Below are 17,070 nucleotides of genomic sequence, written 5' to 3' on the forward strand. Positions count from 1 at the left end.
TGACAAGACAATACTAACAATAATGAACACAGAGAAAACAAGAAAATTATCAGAACTTAAACATAATAGAAATCCATAACACAAACACTCAGGGATCATAAAACTTTGATTTCTCCCTTCTGGTTGGTTCTAGCAGTATTGCACAGCTCCATATATATATATATATATGTATATATATATATATATATATATATATACATATATACATATATATATATATATATATATATATATATATATGTATATATATATATATATATATATATATATATACATATATATATGTATATGGAGAGAGAGACCTTTGGGAGCCATTTCAAATAGAAAACAATTTTACAAATTATTGTAAAATTCTATATAAAATACAAAGGGGAAAATTTAAAAAAATGACAAAACAAAAAAGCTAATTCAGTAAACTGACAAATTAACACTGAGGGAAATTGTTACAGTTGGAAATAAGACAGTCAGAGACTGCATACCTCTGCCACGCAACGTAGGGTCACTGCCATAGATTCCTCATTGGCACACTGAGCTACTCCAATTCAGTGAAAGAACAAAAAAAGTCTAATTCTACGCTTTTACTGCGTTTTATGATGTTTGATTTATTTGACGGAGAACACATTTATAACACTCTTCATCTATATATATATATATATATATATTAGTTCAAAAGTTACAAATCTCTTAGCACCTTTCCCAACCAGTAGAGCTTCAGCTACATTTTGGTGTTAGTTGTACATTTTGTTACCTTACACTAACACATTTTTATTGGCCTGTATTTTTCCGCATTCTTGATCACCAGATCTGCAATTCTGCTGCGATCTTCAGAAAACTTCAGAAGACATTTGATAGAACATATGGTTACGCTTTACCTTACTTTTTGTCAAGCCTTTGTGCTTGTGGAGTTATGTGCAAAAATGAGCTAAAACAAACCTCTGGTAAAAGAAAAATAGAAGGAAGAATTTGTCTGTAACTTCTTCCATAAAGTTGCTAATACACACACAGAGACAATCTCAAATGAAATCATTACCTCTTTGGCGGATGTAGTTAAAATGTCGGTACATGTTTATATCATAAAAGGTCAATCCAAAGTAAATGAATATGTTAGTTTTTATCATTTGTTGGCAGAATAATTGGATTTGAAGCCATTTGCTTATTTGTGTTTTATGACAGGTGTGGTCCTCTGTAGTTAAAGTCAGTGTCAGCCCACAATCTAACAGTTACAGAGGCTCACACATTGACATGAATCCAGGTAAATCCATCATTTGGACTATTTTTTTATTTTCAGCTGAAGATGCTGCTGTGCTCAGGTTGCATAAGAAGCAGTGGATCTGCACAGCGCCTCTACCGTCGCCCTCCCCTACAGTATCTGTTTAAATGAGTGTGTGTCACAGAACGGGCCGCTCTGTTATGGAGGACTAACCGACTGAAAACACTGCACAGCGCCTCTTCTGCCTCGGACTGAGGGCTCTTCTAGGCCGGGAGGCTGTGGAACACGTCTGCTCCTCATATTTTCCCTCATCCTGATTTTGGATCATCGTGCTTCTATGGGATCGGAAGGCGCATCGCTTGCTCACCGACAGGACGTGGGACTGCCTCCCTAATAATTATTTATCTCGGCCTTTTCTGCGTCGCAGCTTTGGGAGAAAACGTGATTAAGCGACAGGGAACAGCGTGTTGATCATGGATTGATGCCCGAGTAAATTCTCGTCTAAAAGGTATGCTCATAGGGATGCTACGAAACGAAAGGCCGTAGGAGGAAGAATGTGTCCGGTGCGAAGCGTGGGTGTGTGTGCTTGTGATGGATGGTGTTGGGTGATGGCAGCAGCATCCACACTGCGGCTCCTGTGCCCTGACGAAGCGGAGGAGACTGCAGAGAAGCGGGGCTGCTGCCAGCAGGGATATGAACCTCTTTGTGTACACGGGTGTCTGGATGACTGCTGATCATCCGCATCGAGCTGCGTATTATTAACAAACACAATGACGTCAGCGTCTGCCAGTGACGCGATCCTCCTCTCAACCACCTTCTTATTAGTACATCTTTTATTTTAATGAATTCCACTGTCTCTGTGTTGCTCAATGATCTGGGATGCTCTTCAGCTCTTCTGCTCTTGGAGGGAGCGTGACGTGTTTCCTGCCTTCTGATTTCCTTCTTAAGGATTCAAGCATGAATGTTCTTAGATTTCTGCAGAATTTTAATATGACTGAAACTAAGCAGCATTAAAAAACAAACAGACAGCATGAGTTTGTAGTGACAGGTGGGAGTTCACTTGTTAGTCTCAATACTCTATCACTTTTACACATGAGCTCTTGTTTGACATAGATACAAATTGAGGCCAATTGTGGTTGGAAGTTTGCAAACACTCTTCATATGTGTGACACTTACTTATATTTTGAGGTTTAAAGAGCTATTTGGTCAACACATTTTCTTGGGCTTCCTCACACAATATGTTTTGGTATAATCTACTAAGGCGTGAGGCTGGGATTTCGGGAGGCCATTCCAGAAGCTTCATGTCAGCCTGCTCCATCCATGCCAGAAGAACCTTTGATGTGTGTTTGGGATCCTGTTTAAACACCTAACTTTGTCCAAGTCTTCATTATTCCATCCACTTTGTATAATCAGACAATACCACTGGCAGTCAAACAGCCCCATAGCATGATACAACTACTGCCCTGCTTGACAGTTGGTACAATGTTCTAAAACTGTGTTCCAACATTTATTTGGCTTGTCCATGAAGGCAGCTGCAAATTTCAGTCAAGGTTGAAGGTGTTGATTTTGGAGAAGGGATTCCATGGCGATGTAAAACCCGCTTCACTGTGGACAGCGATGCTTTTGTCCCAACAGTCTGCAGTTTAGGATGGGCTTGAGGTTGGTTCCTGGGTTGTTCATGAACATCCTAACAGATTTCCTTTCATGTATGGGTGATAGTACTGGCCTTTTACCAGCTCTAGTAAAGTATTGACACAATAATCTCTTGTTACACAGAAACATTTGCACTGATGATATTAGAATCCACAGTTGTTTAGAAAAGGCTTCAAAAAACTTTTTCAACATTTATAAACCTGCATTTCTTGTGATCCTTATAAAGTTCCCTGGAGGTTCTCATCATTCTAAGTATTGGTCAGTCTAATGAGTGATGTCAAGTAAACATCATGCATGCTCCCAAAGAAAAACTACCAGTTGCACTCAATCAGGATCACAAACAAAAAGCCACTAGGCCCTGGGCATGTCAGGTTAAAAGACCTTCTAAAACCTTGAAATGCCACTTTAGATTTAGGTGTATGCATGTAAATATCAGTACTTGTGTGTCTCAAACCTACCATTTTCCTCTGGGATCAGGAATAGAACAGAAAAGAAGATGATGGTTCTCAGTGTGAGTTAAAAGCCAGCTGCACATTTTACTAGTTTGAGAGATAAACCAGGTGAAACTAAAAACTTCATGAAGGGAACTGGATGAAATCATATTATAGTTATTTTTCTGTGTTTTTCCCAGTTGACGTGATTTCCTTGAGGTCTGGTCATTCTGGCACTTTCTGTGGCATCCTACTATCACGACCTTAAACTGTAGGAATGGTATAAAATGGTAAATGGCCTGCACTTGTATAGTGCTTTTTATCCAAAGAGCTTTACACTACAATCAGTCATTCACCCATTCATACAGTGGTAGGCTACACTGTAGCCTGGGGCAGACAGCCAGAAGTGGGGTTGCCATATAATCCGCACCACCATTAGCAGGCAAAGCAGATGAAGTGTCCTGCCCAACGACTGAGATGGACAGAGTGGGGATTTGAACTGGCAACCCACCAGTTACAGGATGAATCCCTACCACCTGAGCCACTGTTTCTTTATTACTGTGAACAGCTTTATGCATAATATAGATAAACATGCTGAGGGTCGGTAATTCTGCCCCCTACCAGGAGTGTGATGTATTTCTCTTAAAAGCTTGTAAAATGACAGTCATTCTTAGCTTTCCTCTCCACATGGTCAAGAGGGACATTAGAAAACTCTTCTAACTTATTGATAGTATCCATACAAAAACAATAATGTCTTGGCAAACAATTACCTGTACATTATCTGATATGTGCATGGACATTTTGTCAAGCTTCAAACTGGTTACATCTTACTTAAATTGGTTGTTTCCCTGGCATGAATCTGAACCTAAGGATATTCCACAAATCTTACAAAGGGTTGAGGTCAAGGCCTTTATAGAAGCTTAAAGTTAGCCTGCTTTCTTCATTCCAAAACTTGTTTTGATCTATGTTTGAAATCATGGCAATGTTAGGACATGGATAACCCTGTGTTCAAGTTTCAGCCATTTAGCTGTTAATTCCAGTTGGTTTAAGAACCTGGAGGTAATCCTTCTTCTTGATTAGTCTACCCACTTTGTGCAATGCATCAATACCAGTAGCAGAAAAACAGACCCTCAGCATGGTGCCATCGCCACTATGCTTGACAGCTGTTAATGTGTTCTTAGGTCACCTTGACTACTGTATTTTTCTCCAGAAAGTGCTTGGCATGTCCATGTGAGTGGCTCCACATTTCAGTTAGAGTTTAAGGTGATGATTTTGGAACAGGTCCTTTTATCTTGATCATAAGCCCCTCAGTTGCATGCAGATGCTAAACTCTCTTCACTGTTTAACGGGACATTGATGCTCCAGCGTCTTCCAGTTTATAATAGTTTTGAGCCTTGCTGGTTCCTGGGTTGTCCCTAAACAGCCATGCACGGGATTTTCTTAAATTTTTATTCTGACAGCAGTCAGATATATATGCCACCAAAAAAACCTTCAGCCAACCACTACTGTTGTGCCTTAAAGACTGAGGAGCATCTTAAATTCTAACAATGAAAAAACAGAAGTGGTCCTAATGGGTCTTGTGAATCTTCCTGTGAGGTTATCTTTAATTCTCTCATTACATCCCGGCTTGACTACTGTAATGCTGTCTACCTTCGAGTCAGCCAGAGGAATCATGTGGATGAATAGTTCAAGGAAAACATTCAGCTGCAGCAGACAGACTACTGGTTGTGTTCAACATATATTATTTAGTTGAGATTATCGATTTTTTAAATAAAGAAGGTTGCCACACACGGATAGATTTGCAAAGCAGTTACATTATTAGGCAAACAATAATTTAATCTGCCAACTATATTCCAAAGAATGTATAAATGTTCTTTATGCTTTTATTCAAAGCTTTGTTGTGCTGTTTTATCAACACTAAGAATTACATTATTTAATGAAATATTTAAGATAACAACATACAAGACAGAAGATGAAAAGCTTCATCTTATCCTTCCTCTAATAATTTAAACAGGGATACAGTTTTCCCATTTTTTCCCAGTAGCACTTATTTTTACACTACCAGTCAAAAGTTTTAGAACCCCTTTCTCACTTAATGGTTTTCTTTATATTTTAAACTATTCACATTGTACATAGATTCTCACTGAAGGCATCAAAACTGTGAATGAACACATATGGATTTATGTAGCAAACAAAAAATTGTAAAAGAACATTAAATATGTTTAATATTTTAGATTCCTTAAAGTAGCCGTCCTTTGCTGTAATGACTGAAATATTAACCTTTGACCTTCTCTCAATGAACCTCTGGAAAGTTCTTTCAAGACTCTTTGGAAAACCATTTCAGATGACCACCTCATGAAGCTCATGGAGAGAACGCCAAGAGAGCAAAGGGAAGAATCTAAAATATAAAAATGTTTAGAGTTATTTCACATTTCTTGTTTATCATATAATTCCATGTGTTTTCATTCATAGAATTGTTGCCTTTGGTGAGAATCTACAATTTAAATAGTCATGAAAATAAAGAGACCCTTTAAGTGAGAAAGTGTATCTAAAACCTTTGAGTGGTAGTGTATGTAAAAAGAGCAAATCAAGGAAGTTAAGTTACAAAATAACAGAGCAGATAGTCACATCCTGTCCACATGATTTAAAAGTTAAAATAATTAAACCCTTGGTTTTTTGGCCAACAAGAGTGTGCAAACTATAAATAATAATGGGCCTGATATGGAATAAAAATATATTTATGAGTGAAAAAAAAATGTATTTGTTTGCAACCCGATATGGCCTCTCCTTGGCCTATTCACATATTAAATACTAAACAGCTAAAGGCTGTTCTGGAATCAGTTCAGTGTTTTTAGGTGGAATACATCACACTGAAGCGAGCCTCTGATTCGTAGTTTTCAACTCTACTTTTAAATTAGTGAAACAGCTCTTTCAGGAGCTACAGATCATATACTAACTAGCTCAACTCTAACTTAGCAACGTTATCAATCACTGTCAGACACTCTGCAGGTCTGTTTAAACACAAACTAATTCAGCTTAACATTTCTTTACCTACTAATGTTCATCATCAGCTGATTGTGGTCCATCGGTAGGGAGGTTCAGTCTTCCTTTTCAGTGCATTTGATTGACAGCAGTGAGAGATCCATCAGAAAGAGGTACAACAGCCTAGCAGGGGGTGGGTTGTGGTTTATATTTTCATGTTTTCTATTTTCAGCAAAGCATGAGAAAAGAACACCAGTCGAGGCTGCACAATGTTGCTATTCATTCTTTTATAAGTTGTCGCAGCAGGGCCCCCTTCAGCAGCTGGCACTCTAGGTAACTGCCCCTGTGGCCTATGCCAACAACTGGCCTTGGCTCTGTCGGCTAGTAATGTAATGAAACGACAACAACACCTTTTACTTTTACACCATTACTTCTGTGTTAACCGGTAATGTGGCTGATCATTACATAGGTGAACGTGAGCCAGACTTTTGCTGATGATTTTAGTTAGAACTGTAGCAACCTACCCTGCTGTTTGAAGGTGATCACCAAAGAAAATATGATGCATGATTACCAGAAACAGAAACTTAACAGGGATGCTGCTGAAAGACTCTGCATGGTCCTTGTTTACACCAAAGATGTTTTATTTGCATCAGATCCATGTTTGCACTAAAAAAAAATGTATTATAAAGTAAAATGTTATTTCTCCCTTAATAGGAAACGTTTTGTGTACAGCAAATTCACAAATGAATACACACACACACACACACACACACACACACACACACACACTAAAGATAATCCATTATTATAAAATAACTGCTCAGTTTAATCACTGGTACATACTTCCATAAGTGGTACAAACACTCCTACGTGTTATCTTGTCACAGGGAGTGACACCTTCATTTGTATATTTTTTCTAAATTGCAAATGAAGCATCCCCTGCTTTTTGGTTTTACCTAATTAAGACAATAAAATATTGCGCCTTAACTGATAATATGTTCTGCTCTATTAGAAAGAACTCTTCGCCTTCAAAAATGTTGCCTGGGTCTTAAAAAAAGAATGGAGTATTTTTCTTAGTATCTGTATGTACTTTAAAATTTGTTGATTGTGACAACACTACAACATAATAACTGGCTGTGCCACCCTTGAAAGCAACAACTGAAATCAAGTGTTTGTGATAGCTGGTGATGAATCTTACAAATCCATAAGCGTGAAAATACTTTCAACTGCAGCGTATGCAAGGGCCTGGTATGACAGAGGAGGTCTTAGAGATACTCAGAGATGGAGGCGGATGGGAACTGTGACTTCCTTATGAAACTGAAGACTGATTGTGTTACAGGGATGATTTAAACGTTTCATGTGTTAATAGATATTTTATTTGATGTTTATAAATGATTACATCATTTTTATTTAATCATTAAATATTTATTTGATCTAAATCACATGTCTGACAAAGCCTGTAGCCTTTGGAAAGTTCAGTATGTCTGTTCTTTTTTGAAGGCAAATATTCATTTAGTATAGATGGTGTTGATTTCTAAGTTTTATTCTGATTTTTGCATTATATTCTGCTGGTAACAACGTAACAATCAAGGCCACAGATGCTTTGTTTGTTCCTGCCACCCACTCTGAAGCAGACACCTGACATAACAGAATTTGAGATGCAAACAAAGTTCTTTCTGTAAATTTGCAACCTGCAAAAAAAAAAACTTGCAAGACTTTGCTTTTAAGCAGCCTTTGGCATGTTGTCCTCCCCAGGTCTCTTGTGGGCTACCCTGACGTCGAGAATGATGTGTGTTTGTTCCAACATCTCATGGTGCTTGCTGTAGCAGTTCTAGCTAGTGTGTTATGTAATGGATGAGCCTTATTCATGCTACAGTGGATACAGAGCCAGTCTTCATCAGCTAAAGAACACAGGAATTATTCTAAATGATTAAACAATAAATGCTGCTAGATTGTCAGAATGAAAAAAAGCTTTTGATAACCTTCTACAATTACTTATATGTAGCAAATAGGAGACTGTGTGTGCGTGTGTGTCTGTGTGAATGTCCATAGTCAGCAGGTTATATAACAGAGCAGTGAGAGCCTATGAGCTACAGATACCATGAGGTCATACAGAACAGGCTAGATGAGGCCAGCATTCATTTACACTATGTTGTCTTTTCACTCGGATGCTTTGCCCAGCTCTGCTGAAAGCAGTAAGACAAAAGACAGCTCTGCATTCGACCGCAAGCTGATGATTGTTTCAACCATTTGACTTCTTTGTTCGCCGTCTGGTTTCCATTCAAACAATAAATGTTTCGTGTAAGAACTGGGGACCTACATTGTATTTTCTGCTTCAACCATGTTTACATTGCCTTGCAAAAGTATTCACATTTTGTCATGTTAGAACCACACGTTTAAAGTTGGCTTTTCAATGACTTTTTATTGAATGTTAATTTTCCACCTGGTGTTGACTCCATCCATTGTCTATACCCCCTTATCCTTGCTGGGTCATGGGGGGCTGGTGCCCATCTCCAGTGGTCAATGGGCGAGAGGTCAGATACACCTGGTCTCCAGTCCACCACAGGGACACACAGGACAAACAACCACGTGCACACACACACACACACACACACATCGCAGGGCAATTTAGAGTAATCAACTGACCTGACATTCATGTTTTTGGATGAAGCCAGAGTAACCGGAGAGAACCCATGCATGGATGGGGAGAAAATACAATGATGAGCCACTGATGACCACTCCTTTTCAAACAAGTTGAAAGTTCCCAGGATGGGATTCAAACCCCTCAACCTTCTTGCTACCAACTGTGCCACTGTGCAGTCTGCTGCTGGAATCTTTTTTTAACCAAATGTTATTTTTCTTATTACTTCTATTGGGGCATTTAAACATTCACATTGACAATGCATCCCATGTTTTGCTGCTGATTTGATCAACATCCCTGAGCATTTGACTTTAAAGCAGCATGTTTCCAGTCCCACACTTTCTAAAGGTTATACCTTACTGTGAAATCGCGAGTGGTGTTTACCATCAGTATTTATCAGTGATGCAGCCAACTTGAAACCAATATTAGTAGCACCAAAAATATAATGAACACACAACATGCCATTTGTTAGAACTAAAACAAATAGTATATTTTTCATATCTTGTTCCCTGTTTCCCTGTATATATATATGGAAAATGTAATCTCTATTTTAGTTCCAGCAATTTTTAATAAAATTGTTTACCATTTTAAAACTAATATCTGCATACATCTTTATGAGGACCATCTGCAGAGATCGTGTCTGACCAATCATGGCGGGCTAACTGGACCGAAAATGCCTGGCCAAATTTTTGTTCCAGTCTAGTCCTGCTCTGGGACACGACATTTCTAAGTTTGGCAATATTCTGGAGGTGACTGATGGAAATCCTAGAAATGTTTCAATGCACATGTCCAGATGTTCAATGTTTGTATACTTTTTAAATATATTTTTTCAGCACAAGTGGCCTTTATTTATTTATTTTTTGACAGTAGGCAGACAGGAAAGAGGGGTAGAGAGAGGGGGAGACATTCAGCAAATGTCGGCGGGTCTGGGACTCAAACCCAGAACAGCCGCTTCGAGGACTGTAGCCTCTGCATATGGTCGCATGCTTAACCCCTACGCCATCAGCGCCGCGCCCCCAATGTTTGTATACTTTTTGGACAACTTGTTGTTTTCTAACAAGGAACTTGACAGCAAAATTCACAACAGGTGTTTGATTAATTGACTAATAAATTTCCTGATTTAATCAGAACTGGTATTTAAACAGTCCTCCTCATCATGCTGTTGCGTGAAACTTGCATGCTGCAAGTTTAGGCTTTCCCATTACAATCCCAACATGTTGTGTCCTTTTCTGCTAAATGTATGCAGATAAGCTACTGCCAACAGTGGATCAGAGAAAATCCACATCTCTTTTGCTGTTGTTGTGCTAAACGTACCCAAGCTGTAGCACCTTGATATTTGAAAGTTTTCAGGGGCTTGCAATGAGTTATTCCACGTTACCCACATCTCATGTTTTTTGGAGGGTAGAGGTTCATCCCAGTGTCTCATATCGGATACCAGTTCTTTGAGCAGTTCTTTCTCGTGCAATTGTTGTGGGAGCAACCAAGCCCAACAGGTCATATAGACCATTTACCATTGACAATACTCCCCTTTGTGTGAATGGTTTGGTCTCGTTTGATACACAACATAGTCCTTAGCTTATCTGAACTGTCAAGTCCTTTTCTCGATCCTCAGCAGAGAAGGCTTCCATGACTCGACTACAGTTTGATGGCACTTTGTGAAGGCGCAAGTTAGACTCTGCTAACATGTTTTGAGTCCTCGTAAATTCCTCTGGTGTGGCAACTGATCGACCGAGCCCATCTTCGTCATAATCAAACACTCAACAAACTCTCTTGCATCAGAGCCATGTTCGTGTTCACCCTGTTGAGCTGCCCGTCTCATGCAGTAAATGGTGACAACGGATGACGGGCTGTTTCCAAATACGTGAACTTTCATTCTGAATCCAACTATGTTCTATAATGTCATTGTCATCATACCACAAAAAGCGCAAATAGTCCATGTGGCCATTGCGCACAAAGCAACAAAGCAATAAAACCTTTATTGCACATTAGCTGTCAGGGCTACAGGCTCTTTATGAAAGTGCAACAGCATTTCTAACAGAGTCATTCAAATTGGATCCAAGAAGCACTTGGTTGAGGGAAATTCCATCACACACGACCTGTGTTTGTTCTTGCTTCTGTAGATGGTATATACCAAAATTGGTACACTCGACTATGAAGCCGCGGACACTGCGTGCGAAGCCTGTGCTGCACACAATACGCCCAACTATTTTCTGCCCTTTATGGTGCATTCAGACTGAATGTGATTTGAGTGTCAAAAAGGCATCCAACGCCTCAAGTTGGATGCTTGTGCACTTTGAAGTCAGAGGAAGAGCTACCTTTGGTTATTTACCTTTGCCGGTCTCTTGTGTACAATGGCAGATGCAATCGAGAGAGTGGCTTGGCTTTATTAGCTGAATAATGACAGGACAGGCAAAAACCACAACAATAATGCCCCTTTCCCACTGGCTTGTTTCAGGCGCTGTGACTCCGCTCCACTTGGGTGGAGGGTGGCAGGAAAAGCAGCAAGGAAAGACACTGCTGTTTGGACTGGTAAAGCTCTAGAGTTTGCCTGAGGAAGTTCCAATTTTATGAGGAAGTTTTTGTCTCAGCCATGGCAATAATAAGGACACGGACTTTAAAGTGCGAAACTGCAGACTTTTGACTGCGGTAAAGTTAGTTTTAGGTTGGATGTCCGACATGCGTGCTCCGCAGATACAGCGGGACTTCCTCCTGTTTGATCTGAAACAAACAGTCTGATTACGGGCAGCTGCTCTCTGCCTGCTCCCTTCTCCTGCAGACGGTGGTTCGCAGTTAAGGACCGTCAATAAATTTCCAAACCAAACACGCTGTTTTATGGTGGTATTGTTTCGTGAGAAATGTTTGTGTCTGAAGAGCTGATTTTATGTGTGATCAGCTGGTTTAGGATGTTATTAAATACAACGCTTCCGCCTGCGTGTAATTCAGAAAGCTGGTTTACAATTTGTAAATAGTCTAATGGTCCTTCGGTCCCATGATAAAATATGTCACTACGTCACAAAGGTGAGCTTCTCTGATGGGTTGAAGCATCATGTCAACGTCCAAAAGTTCAGATTTCCCAACTCTAGCGTCTGCCGCTTTGGACGGATGAAAAGCACGAAATGAAATCTCTAAACGCACAGCTCTTGGTGCTTGAAATGCATCTAAACGCGTCGCGCCAGACGTGTGAAACCAACAAAAGAACATCTGCCTTTGAGGGTAGCCATCGTAAATGTGTGTAAGGTAAAACCAGCCAGTGAGACATGATCCTCTACTGAAAATCAATTGGGTGGAGCTCTGCTTCAGTTGCTATTCAGGGGCGGGACTCAGGCAAAGTCGCTAGGTGCCAGTGTAATTGTGACATCACAATTACACAGCTTTTGAAAATGTGCGTATTCTAGAAAAAATAAAACATTAATTTATAGCCAAAAAAACGGCTATATGTTTTTTTTTTTTTTGCGTTTGGACTGTTTGTGGAAACATTAGAAACCCAAATGGAAGTATAAAAACGATCAAAAAGGGAATTTTTCACAATAGGTCCCCTTTAAAGTGTAAGGAGCAGGTCTAGTCTTGAAAAGTCTAGTCTCTGTAAATTGAACGTAAGTTTTTTAAATACTTGTTTGACTTTTCGAGCTGTGTCCAGGTATGCTATTCCCGGTAGGGCGCCATCATATTTAGCACACTTTAGTTCCATTAAGATGTCACTGCAATTTGGCATTGTCTTTAGTTGTTAGCTTGGGAAAGTCCTCCCTTTTTTAAGAGTGTGTCCTCAATAGCCTCAAGTGAACCATAGCGCTCTTCAAGGCATTGCCAGACCATCTTAGAACCTGCAGCAGGATTGAGGGTGAATGCAGCACTAATGCATTTAACTTGGCTTTGGACCCAAATACTTTGTTAGTAAATCTAATTCCTCCCTGGGAGACAGATTTTGTTATGATTCTGGCACGTCTGAATCATAATTATTGATTATTCAGCCTGGAGTCACTTCTTACCTGTGCTGTGGAGATCACTGCCTGCCACCCACCAAGGTTTCCCCTCTGGGTTTCAAGTTCCACTCAAGACAAAAGCAGGTTAGTGACTTTTCTGATCCCTGCAAAATCTGGAGAGACTACAAGTCACTAATCCCTCTTTCTGCCTCAGTGATTCCTGGAAGCTGTGAGGAGTGTTACCTGAGTGACGTTTTCCTGTGGCTGAATAAACCTTTTAAACTTTCAGTACTGTGTCTGGCTGAATCTTGGGTCCGCCTTTTTCTGATTCATAGCAGAAAAATCTGGCCAAAAATGGACCCATCGCCATCACAACAGTGGCATACCCACGTTGATGAGACCCTTTCCTGGTTGGGTTCCGGCATAGAGGAAATAATTTCCACATTACGTTCTGGCAATCTTGTCTTCGAGCCGCCACCGTCACAAAGAAACCACGCCCAAGTAACACGGACAATAGCAGAGGTAAGGGAGCCACGCCTCTCTGCGCCTGAGATGTTCAGGGGAGACTCAGACCAATGTCGAGCTTTTCAAACTCAGTGTGAAATTTATTTTGAGCTTCAGCCATCATCCTTTCCCACTGAACGTTCCAAGGTGGCGTTTGTTATATCTCTTTTGGCAGGAAAGGCAAAACCGTGGGGAACTGCTGAATGGCATAACAGGTCTGCATCTTGTAATCTTTATGAAACTTTTTTCAAGGAACTCATTCGAGTTTTTGACCCGGTCATTCCAAGTCGTGAGGCCGCAAGAGGATTATTGTCCCTCAAACAGGGTGATCAACCTGTCTCGACCTATATAATTGACTTTCATTTGTTGGCTGCAGAGAGCCGTTGGAATGAGGCAGCACAAATGGATGCATTCATGAAAGGATTAAACGAAGACATCATGGATGAGCTAGCGACCCGTGACTATCCTTCTTCCCTGAAACAACTCGAGGAATTGGCTGCTCGCATTGATATTCAGCTGGCAGAGAGAAGGAGGGAGAAGCGACATGAGAAGGGTCGCTCATCATTAACTCAGGTTTCTGCACACTGATATGAGAGAAGGAGTCGGTCACCTCTCACTGAGGAAAATGATAATTGTGAGCCCATGCAAGATTAACCCTGAGGAGAAAGATCGTCGGAAAGATTCAAGCTCTTTTTGTATTGTGGAGAGAAGGGACATTTAGCACTCAGGTGTCCATTAAAAGGACAGGCTCAGCAGAGGAAGGGAGGTCTCTACTGAGCCGAAGTCAACTATCTGCCTCCTCCTTCTTATTTCCTGCCCATTTTCAAACCTCTTCTTTGTCTCTCCAGGGGGCCGTGTTTATTGATTCAGGAGCAGATACTGAATTCATGGACGAAACATTCGCAAATAAGTACGGCATAAAACTTATTCCGTCAGCTGACACAAGAAACGTGCTAGCTTTGGATGGTCACAGCATGAACAATTCACACCTCAGTACGGAGGAGATTACCTTAACAGTTGGAGGTAATCATCAAGAAAAAGTAACTTTTATGATCATTAATTCACCTGAACTTCCTGTAGTCCTAGGGGCCTCCTGGTTGCAGAAACACAACCCTCACATTGACTGGAAGAAAAAAGAAGTTCTGGGTTGGTCTGAGTCATGTTCCGCTGACTGTCTTTTGTCTGCTGCTACGGAGGTCAGTGTGGAGAATGAGGTTGAGGAGACCTATCCAGATTTACCCAAGGTACCGCAAGAATTCCATGATTTAAAGGAAGTATTTAATAAAATCAAAGCCACAGCTCTGCCACCCCACAGACCTTATGATTGTGCTATTGATTTGCTTCCTGGCACATCACCCCCTAAAGGCAGTACCTATTCATTGTCTGGTCCAGAGCACAGGGCCATGAAGAATTATGTTGGAGAGGAAGAAGGTTGAATGTGCCATTCAACCTTCCTCTCCTGCAGGTGCTGGTTTCTTTTTTGTTGGGAAGAAGGTTGGTTCGTTGAGACCATGCATTGATTATAGAGGCCTTAATGAGATAACAGTTAAAAATAGATATCCCTTACCACTCATGAACACATCTTTTGATCAGATCCAGGGAGCCAAGATATTTTCTAAGCTGGATCTAAGGAATGCATATCATCTGGTCCGAATCAGAGAAGGAGATGAGTGGAAAACGGCTTTCAACACGCCTACGGGACATTATGAATACAAGGTCATGCCATTTGGACTTACTAATGCTCCTGCAGTTTTTCAGTCATTGGTCAATGACGTTCTAAGAGACATGGTGGGTCAATTCGTATTTGTTTATCTTGATGACATACTGATTTATTCTCAAGATCTGGAAACCCACAGAAAACATGTCAGAGCTGTTCTCCTGCATCTTCTCCAAAACCAGTTGTTCGTCAAGGCAGAAAAATGTGAGTTTCACATCACTACCACTTCCTTTTTAGGCTTCATCATTTCCCCAGATCAAGTGCTTGTTGATCCCTCCAAAGTAAAGGTTTTGGAATGGCCTGTTCCAACTGATCGCAAGCAACTTCAAAGATTTCTGGGCTTCGCAAACTTCTATAGAAGGTTTATTAGAAATTACAGTCTGGTTGCTACTCCCCTGAACGCTCTTACCTCTTCCAAGACAAAATTTTTGTGGAATAAGGATGCAGAGAAGGCCTTCAATAAGTTGAAGGAGCTCTTCACGTCAGCTCCAGTGTTACAGTCTCCTGACCCAGAGAGACAGTTTATCGTGGAGGTGGATGCCTCAAGCACTGGGGTCGGAGCCGTATTAAGCCAAAGAGGTGAGGATGATCGTGTTCACCCATGTGCCTTTTTCTCAAGGACTCTGTCTCAGGCTGAGCGGAATTACGACGTGGGAAACAGAGAGTTACTGGCCGTCAAGTTGGCATTGACAGAGTGGAGACATTGGCTGGAGGGGACTAAGGAGCCGTTTATGGTTTGGACTGATCATAAAAACGTGGAGTACCTGAAATCAGCAAAACGGCTGAACCCCAGGCATGCAAGGTGGGCTCTGTTTTTTGGTCGCTTTCATTTCTCCCTATCTTACAGGCCAGGGAGTAAAAATGGCAAACCTGATGACCTATCCCGGATTCAAGAGCCCGCAGAATCTCAGTCTGCAGGTGAAGAGGAGTTTATCCTTCCTGAAACCGTCAGGTTGTCTGTACCCCGAGTTGAGGTGGAAAGAGAGGTCCAGGAGGCCATTAGGGATCTGCCTATCCCACCATCATGTCCACCGGATCGCTGTTTTGTTCCTGAACGCCTTGTGCCAAAGGTATTGGAGTCTTGTCATTGCTCTCGCTTCGTTTGTCATCCTGGAATCAGCAGAACGATTCAGACAGTTCAGTCTCAGTTTTGGTGGCCATCGCTGGTCAAGGATGTCAAAGACTTTGTTTCTGAATGCACTCAATGTTGTCGAGCCAAGCCTTCTCGTCGCCCCCCTGTGGGGTCGATATCTCTCGACCTCCCGCACAAGCTCAGGCTCCTTCCCCCCCAGCGAGGTGACATTCCACGTCCCTAGAGCCAGCCTAAGCATCCGGGGATCGGGCCGCTGAGGTCCCCAATCCTCTTTGCACCGGTCCCTCACGGTTCCCCCTGCAGGTGGTGGGCCCACTGGGGGATAGCCTTGCGTCTCTCGTTCGGGCTTGGCCCGGCCGGGTCCCGCGAGGAGCAACCCGGCCACCAGGCGCTCTCCGACGAGTCCCGACCCCAGGCCTGGCTCCAGGGTGGGACCCCGGCTCCGCCGTACCGGGCGACGTCACGTGCCTCGATATTTTGTTCTTCATGAGAGGTTCTTGAACCATTCTTTGTCTGACCCATCACCTAGAGCCTGTTTGCCATGGGAGACCCTACCAGGGGCATTTAGGCCCCAGACAACATAGCCTCTAGGATCATTTGAGCACTCAAACCCCTCCACCACGTTAAGGTGACGGTTCAAGGAGGGGATTACAGCCAGGTTCTGACTCTAAAATCTGAATTCTGCAGCTGAAAGGTATACTCATCAGACTAGGAAATGCTTATCTGTTATTGTCTAATTTTGTTGAACCTGTGTGAATTGTAGCTCAGTTTAATTTTCTCAGCTGACAGGACTGAATCCTAATGTAGTCTTCTGATGATGTAACTCATCTATATGCTTTTAGTTTAGTTCTAGTCCATTAGTTCAAATCCTGTGTGTGGACAAACCAAGTGTGCACATGTCAGTATAGCGTGCACACAA

The 17,070-nt window shown here is 41.5% G+C and overlaps 1 protein-coding gene across 2 annotated transcripts in view; it reads left to right on the top strand.

Moving 5' to 3' along the window:
* Window positions 1–1,319: 1,319 nt before the first annotated feature.
* LOC124862534 (F-box/LRR-repeat protein 16-like) overlaps window positions 1,320–17,070 on the top strand; it is a 43,245-nt gene continuing 27,494 nt past the window's right edge. For both annotated transcript variants that reach the window (XR_007036933.1, XM_047356509.1), the window contains exon 1: window positions 1,320–1,718. The gene's annotated coding sequence lies outside the window, so the exon portion shown is untranslated. The remainder of the gene's footprint in view (window positions 1,719–17,070) is intronic.

This window comes from Girardinichthys multiradiatus, chromosome X (assembly GCF_021462225.1).
Source record: "Girardinichthys multiradiatus isolate DD_20200921_A chromosome X, DD_fGirMul_XY1, whole genome shotgun sequence".
NCBI classification, from domain to species: Eukaryota; Metazoa; Chordata; class Actinopteri; order Cyprinodontiformes; family Goodeidae; genus Girardinichthys; species Girardinichthys multiradiatus.